General features: G+C 41.0%; 1 long non-coding RNA gene across 1 annotated transcript; it reads left to right on the forward strand.

Moving 5' to 3' along the window:
• Window positions 1–5,482: 5,482 nt before the first annotated feature.
• On the forward strand, window positions 5,483–7,082 carry LOC123446369. Its single transcript, XR_006631335.1, has 4 exons — window positions 5,483–6,173; window positions 6,251–6,289; window positions 6,371–6,545; window positions 6,663–7,082. It is a non-coding gene; the product is annotated as an uncharacterized LOC123446369 (long non-coding RNA).
• The last annotated feature ends 1,202 nt before the right edge of the window (window positions 7,083–8,284 follow it).

The raw sequence follows: 8,284 nt of genomic DNA on the forward strand, positions 1-8,284 counted from the left end.
CACTCATTGAATACCTATTATTTTTGAAATAATTTTAAAACCAATGCAAATTACCAACACTATTTATTAACGCTCAAAAAAAGTGAAGAACGAGAGTGCAATTGTTTCTATAAAATCTATATGCCACCATGCTCTAAAAGATATAAGTGAAGTACTAGAGCAACTGCTAAGCTCAAAAGATATAAGTGAAGCACAAAAAGTATTCTAACAAATCATCGTGATCTTGTCTCTCTCTCAAGTAGGTGTATTCAGAGAACAATGATTGTGGGCAACCAAAACAAAACGCAGACTAAAGCAAATGACGCTCCAAGCAAAACTCGTATCATGTGATGAATAAAAATGTAGCTCCAAGTGACATACCGATGGATTGAGACGAAACAGGGGCTGCCTTCCGGGGCAGCCACAAGCTTAGAAGCTTGAGCCTTCCTTAGAATATTACCTTGGGGTTCCTTGGGCATCCCCAATATTAGGCTCTTGCCACTCCTTATTCCTTCCTCCATCGCGATAACACCTAAAACTTGAAAACTTCAAGACACTAAACTCAACAGAAATTTTGCGAGATCCGTTAGTATAATAAACCTATCAAATACTTTAGATACTATTATGAATTGATTCATATTTTATTATTGCATACATTACTATATTATAACTTCTCCATGACTTATACCCCCTACATGATGAATCATCGAAACAAGAAAACTATTGATGCAAAAACAGAATTAGTCTAAGATAGAGCAATCTGTAATGGTACACTTAATTACGTACTTATCTAACTCCAATATATGAAAAATTAGGATGACCTGGGGAATTTGTATGGAAATACTGTGTCAAAACTTCAGATTATAAAGATGTTCTGGTTAAATCAGAGAAATTCTGCAGTGGACGCTAAAGTTTTTGTTTTTACACCGCAACAATTCTACTAATCATGCAAGTCATCCCAAAGGCTTTACTTCGCACAAACATTAATTTAAACACAAAAACGTAATTACTACATAGGAAACAATCATGTGATGACACACAAACATAATGTAAAGATCAAAAATTAAGATAACTATTGGGTTGCCTCCCAACTACCACTATTGTAATACACTCCTAGCTAGGCATAATGCAAACGATCAAGTGTTGTCATCTTAGACATCAAATCCTCAATAACACAACCATGAAAAATGGTAACAGTAGGGGGCTTTAAAATAGGATCCTTTATCAAGTTTAAAGTTGGGATGCAGACTAATAATTTGGAGATCTTCGTCTCTTTTCGTAGGAGGGGTACCCATGCTTTTAGGAACATATATATGAATTTGGGACCTTTATTTCGAGAGGTACTAGCCTTAGTTTTGAGGGTGTGAAAGTGAAGCCTATTTTATCAATGACTTCCCCCATTTTTTCAATCCCATTCATGCTTTATTCTACCTTATCATCAATAATTGTATCCTTCTCCTTTAAGGTTTTTAAAGTCATTCCTACTCGTGACCCAAATTGAGTGATATGATTGTGAAGCTTTTTATCTAACTCCTCAATTTGTTCATTAGTATTAATTTTCTTTTCAATAGCACCAAGCCTTCGCATAACAGGTTCCATGGTCAAAATAGTTTCATTAATGATAATAGGTGGGAATGCAACTAAATTTTCCATGGCCTTAAAATCATCCCGAGTGTGACTCATTAATAAATTTCCACCGGTAATCGTATCAATGACAAATCTATAGCAAGTGGTAATATCGACATAGAAATTGCATAGAAAGATGTTGGGGGACTGCTTAGAAATTGATTTATTTTGAGAATTTCAAATCATATATGATGCATCTTTTAAACTTTCTCCCCTCTTTGTTTAAAAGTGAGTACCTCAATATTGGGAGTAAAGGGACAAAAGAAGAACTAGCTATGGTAGCAAGCAAAGAAGGAAAATAGCGACAAGCAAAGATAAATATTTTTGTATTTTTGATTTTTATGGAGCAATAAAATTATAAAAACAATTAAAAACAAGAACAAGTGAATGATATTTTTGTGAAGTGGCTTGATACTAGGTTGATGATAATCCCACACAACGGCGCCAGAAATCCTTCTTGATGCTTGTGATCCGCGTTGGCTTTTCCATGAAGAGGAATGGGTGATGCAACACTATATAGGTAAGTATTTCCCTGAGTAGAGAACCAAGGTTTATTGAACCAATATAGTAACAACCAACCCCTATCTTCAGCAGCTGCACACAAAAGAAACAAACACTTGCACCCAACGTGAGGAGGAGGGTTGTCAATCCCCTTGTCTCGTTATTTGCAAGCAAGTAAGTAGTGCGGTTCAAAGTTGCAAAGTGAAAAGTAAATAATGAGTAAATAAAGACAGCAAGGAAATCATAGTGCTTGTAAATTTATAAGTGAATAGACCCCGGGGCCATAGTGTTCCTTGTGGCATCTCTCATGAAAGCAAGCATACGGTGGGTAGACAAATTATTGTTGGGTAATTGATAGAAAAGCCGATAGTTATGAGATATTCATGACAATGATCAAGAAAATTGGTTGACTCCTGCGTGCACCTATTACTGTTACTCCACCATCGACCGCTATCCAGCATGCATCTAGAGTATTAAGTAAACCAGAGTAATGCTTGGAGAATGTTGACATGATGTAGACGAAGAGAACTCAATTAATATGAATTAACCCCATTGTTTTATACTTAGTGGCAACAATACAATGACATATCTTGTCCCCTTCTGTCACTCGGATATGGAGACCCGTCAGATTGAACCCACTACAATGTACCTCTCTCACTCAAGAAAGATTAATCTATTTGGCCAAATCAAATCATTAGACCAGAGAGATTTACAAACTAATGATGATCATTTGGATAATAATCCTATTTATAATTGAGAGAAGACTCAAATATTTATCATGAATAATCTGAACATAAACCCACAATTCATCGGATCCCAACAAACACACCGCACAAAAGAGTTACATCGGATAGATCAAAGCGAAGATGCAATGATCATTGTGTTGAAGACCAAGAGAGAGAGACAAATAGCCATCTAGGTACTATCTAGAGACCCATAGGTGTAAGAGCCCGGAACCGACACTCGAGAAGATTGCCTTTTTATTTTGTTATTGCCATGTAATTTATTTGGTTTTCGCATTCATCATTGCACTAATCGCATCATCCACATTACATCGGCACTCCGTTGCAGTCATTTTTCAAAAACTTGCATCTTTTGTTAGTTGCCGGTTCTCTTACTTTTTGTCATCGGCCGTTTCGGGACCAACCACATACGCACACTCTTGTGGCATCGATAATTATTGTTTTTAAGTGTGCATAAAACATTCTCGGAATGTATTGAAAGTTGGCATGCTGTCTTAATTTATTGTAGGTAGACCGCCTGCCAAATTTTGTCCCATTCGGAGGTCGTATGATACCCAAACCGTTAAACCTATAGCGACACTATAATCGGTCTAAGTCACACACGTTTTGGTATTTTAAACTCTGTCACCGGGCTGTCCGTTTTCCCTCTCATCTCAGCCTAGCCCCTTTGCACAGTGCACCATTATTCACGCAACCTAGTCCAAAACTCCCCCGGACCCGAACTCGGCGTCGTGACCATTGGGTCTGGATCAACCCGGTAATACCCCAAACCATCATCAGTTTTTCCATTGGACACTCTAACCTATTATTCTTGACCGCCCGTTCAAAATCGAGGGAGAATATAGCCCCTAACGTAATCCAGCTAGGTATAAAACATTCCAAACCTAGTCCCTAGCCTGTACCATCACTACAAGACGTACGTCATTAGGAGGCATTTTATTAACGACGATTTCCTAAAATGCCTTAAAATCATGTACTAATTGCAGTTTGAAAAAGTGCCTCCGATTGTTACTGGCATTCTGGCCGAGAGCGCCTCTAATACTAATTTTATTATACAATTTGACCCTTGATGTTTGACTATTTACGAAACAACCCTCCCACCTCTCTCTGCACATCGGTGGACAACACGGAAATAAGAAAAAAGAAAACTCGCCGCCCACCTCTCTGTGCACATCGCGGTGGACAAGAGTGTCACCAGTAGCCGCCGCCGGTAGCCCTCCCCGCCGCTCCGTCACGCTGTCTCCTAGGGTTCCGCCCTCACGCAATGCTCGTGGCCACGCCGCTGGTTTAGCTTCGGGGAAGCTCTGATCCGGCGCCCTCCGGACCAAATCGGCCGCATCCAGCCGCCCCCGCTCGCCTAGCGAAGACAGTTCGACCTTTACTCCCCACCCGCGCTGGCCAGGCCGAGGAGGCAATGGAGTAGGAGGAAGGTGGCCCTCTTCCCGATCTCCTGAAGTTCTGTTGTTGTGCACGCATCAAGCTCGCTCACGTTCTGCTGTTGATCCAACGCCCAGGTTCACACAAGGTGTTTGAGATAATTCTCCTGAACTTTTCTACATCGTTTTACTTTCCTTTTGTGTTTGTGCTAGATGTTCTACATTGTTTAATACATGTAGATTGACTATATGTATGTGCTAGATGAAACTCTCCCGGCTACTTTCCTTTTCTACATCGTTTGAGATAATTCTCCTGAACAATCATTTTGGTTTGACATTGTGCAGTTTGACTATGTTGTAGATTGGTGATATATAGATACACTAATTACTGGCACTTGCACAATAAGCTAGATGTACTCCTAGAAGGAGTGTACAACTTGGTTCTATTCAGTTGAGAATGGATAAGAGTTGGATGCGAGCAGCAAGGTCTTCCGTCGAGTATTCTGAAGGAACTAGCAACTTCATAAAATTTGCTTTTCGTACGTCAGCAAAAAACAGTAGGATTCTCTGCCCTTGCAAGATATGTGCAAACTCTCGCTGGTTAGGTGAACTTGAAGTCTATGATCATTTGATTTATGATGGATTCATAGTTGGATATACCACATGGATTCATCATGGAGAAAGTATGCGGCCCTCTGAAACAACTTTAGGTCCTAGTTCACAGTTTGAAGAATATGTTGATAGTGATGAGATGGATGAGATGCTACTGGAAGGATTTGGGATGTACGATACTCGTACTTTAGGAGAAGAGCAAGAATCTGAAGATGATTTGGACGACGATGCTGAAGAATACTACAGATTAGTTAATGATGGACGCCAAGAGCTGTACCCGGGTTGCAAAAGATTCTCGAAGCTGCAATTTTTGGTGAGGTTGCTTCACGTCAAGAATATGAGGGGAATGAGCAATGTCTGCTTTGATGAGGTATTGACACTAATTAAGGAGGCACTTCCAGAAGGTCATGCCTTGCCCAAAAAATTTCATGGGGCCAAAAAGTTTGTGAGAGCCATTGGTATTGGATATGACACTATAAATGCATGCAAAAATGATTGCATTCTATTTAGGAAGGAACTTGATGATTCCATATCACGTCCATTGTGTGGCACAAGTAGATGGAAGAGTGTAAATACTGGAGGCGTGTCCACAAGGTGCCTCAAAAGGTGGTTCATCATTTCCCGCTAAAGAAGAGACTCCAAAGGTTGTTTGCTTCTACAAAGACATCATCAGATATGAGGTGGCACAGCGAAGGCCGCACAAAGGATGGCTTGATACGACACCCAGCAGATTTACCTGCATGGAAACACTTCGATGCTACTCACGAAGACTTCAGTTCAGAAGTTTGCAACATTAGACTTGGATTGGGAGCTGATGCTTTTAACCCTTTTTGAAATATGAATCTCTCATATAGCCTATGGCCCATCATCTTGATCCCCTACAACCTTCCACCATGGATTTGTATGAAGCAATCAAACTTTATTCTCTCTGTCATCATCCGTGGTAAAAAATATCCAGGAAAAGACATGGATGTTTACATGCAGCTGACCATAGATGATCTTTTGGAGCTTTGGAATGATGGAGTCTGGACTTATGATGCCTCTCAATCTAAGAAGTTTCTCTTACGTGCTGCACTACTATGGACAATAAGTGATTGGCCTGGGCGTGGATCTTTGTCCGGGGAAAATTTAGCAGTGTGCTCCCATTGTCTATCAGAGACATGCTCTATTTGGTTAAAGAATGGACACAAGAAATTCTATATGGGACATCGCCCATTGTGTTGAAGTTCTTGTCAACATCGTGCTCAAAGAAACAACTGAGCTGCCTCGTGCACAAGGAAAGGTAAACAAGCTAGGAAATGCCCAAGCTAGGTGTATTCCATGGCCACGCAAAAATGTATGATACATGACACTTTGCTAACTCATTTGCCCTGTTCTTGTACATGCAACTATTCTGAACTCTTTTTTATGCAGATTATGCAAACAGATGATACTACCCTGCTGCACTGTAAGGTACTATCATAGCTCATAGTTGTTGTTTTGTGCTCATATTATGTATAATTATACATGATTTTTATTTTTACCTAATTGCAGGTTTCTAGTGTTTGTAGTTAGATGTCAGTCAACAATAGCGAGAATGTGGATCCCAACAAAATAACTACTGGAACTCAGGTGACCAAGCATCAGACGGATTGCAGTACTTTAGAAGGTGTAGTGAGGAATACCCTGAAGAGAAAGAAAGTTTCTGAGACGACAAAAATGAACAAAGGTACTCAAGCAATCTCTCCTACAACCGGAAACAACATACTTATGTATAACTATACATTCTTGCATGCATGTCTGTGTAACCTTGTTACATTGCTGAGAACATTCTTTGCTCTTGTAGATGCCTAGAAATGCCGGTACACTCCTGAAGGTTGAAGTTGAAGGTGACACACCACTGATTGGCTTTCTCTTGTCTGTGTCCGTCTATGATTGATTGCATCAAGGTGGAACACTTCTTCATATTGTTGTCACAACAGTAGGCAGTGTACATTTCTGTTTGTGATTGATACTTTGATATTGTTTCAGAATTTGTGAAGATGTTCTGATGGTCATGCTTTACATTATTCGCGTGCACGATGATACTTCTAGATGATGCCAGATCCAGATGTTTTACTGTTGGATATTATTCGCGTGCATATTATTTGTGAACACTTGCTCTTGTCTGTAGCCTCTCAATCTTGTTTCACTGTTGTATGTGTGTTTGGACAGATCCAGATGCAAATTTTTGAGCTTGCTGTAATAGTGTTTTATCATATTTTTATTATGCCACAGAAACATTTTAGAGGCAATACAGAAGATGCCACATAATGGTTTAGATGCATTATTTAGAAATGCCACATAATGGTTTAGAGGCATTATTTAGAAATGCCACATAATGGTTTAGAGGCATTATTTAGAAATGCAACATAATGGTGTAGAGCCATTATTTAGAAATGCCACATAATGGTTTAGAGGCATTATTTAAAAGTGCCTGTGTGTTGATGTTTTGAGGCGTTCTAAAAAAATGCCTTAAATTGAGCTTGCTGGCATTTTAAACATGCCTCTGTGTTGATCTTTGAAGGCATTCTAGAAAAATGCCTTAAAAGACCTTTTCCTTCGTGACCATCTCTAGCATATTTTGGAAATGCCTTCTTTTCTCTAAGCTGGCATTATATGGGCTTTCTGAGGCATTTTAAAGTGTCTGCTATTAAGTACGTGTTGTAGTGCACCTCGAGGACCATCGCGTCCCTCTCCTAGTTCTCCCGTTTTCTCTTCTTTCTACCTCTTTCTCCATCACCTTACGGTCTCTCTCTCTTTCTTCCGGACCTTCAGAAGCTATGCCTGACGCCATGGTTGGCTGTCGACCTGAGCATTGCCACGGACCTCCTCGTCGGTGGGATCTCGTGGGCCTCCGTCTCCATGCTTTGCCCCTCGCCTCTGCCGAGCTCTCCACTGTCATCCTACAAGCCACATACGTCAGTGTCGTCTTCCTATGTCGTGGCTCGCGATGCTCCTAGAGAATGTCGTGAGGGGGCCCCTCCTTCTTGCATGGCACCCCGCCAACCGCCCTCCCAGATCCGTCCAGGACGACCTCCCGCGCATGTTCTTGGCCCCGCTGTCCCCACCTCGTCCTCATGTCGACAGGATCTCGTGATTGCTGCCAGCCTTCAACAGGACCCCGCACCGCCTGAGCACCAAGGCCCAACGAGCGCGCCTCCTCCAGCCCAACACCGCGGATCTGCTGGCCCGCGAGGCCCAGCACGAGGTGAGCGCCTAGCCGCCCAAACTCTCGCCCATGAGCGCAGTATAATATGTGGCGCCCGTGTTAAACTGTTGGGCCATGCAGATTCTGCGTGTATCATTTTTTTGCTCTTGCGAATTTATCAAATATCTAGTGAATAAGAGTTTTTACAAAATATGATCATGCATTTAATAACTCACGAACCGTGCATCGTATTAAAATGACTTATATATGAAAAATGT

Source organism: Hordeum vulgare, chromosome 4H (genome assembly GCF_904849725.1).
Source record: "Hordeum vulgare subsp. vulgare chromosome 4H, MorexV3_pseudomolecules_assembly, whole genome shotgun sequence".
Lineage (NCBI taxonomy): Eukaryota > Viridiplantae > Streptophyta > Magnoliopsida > Poales > Poaceae > Hordeum > Hordeum vulgare.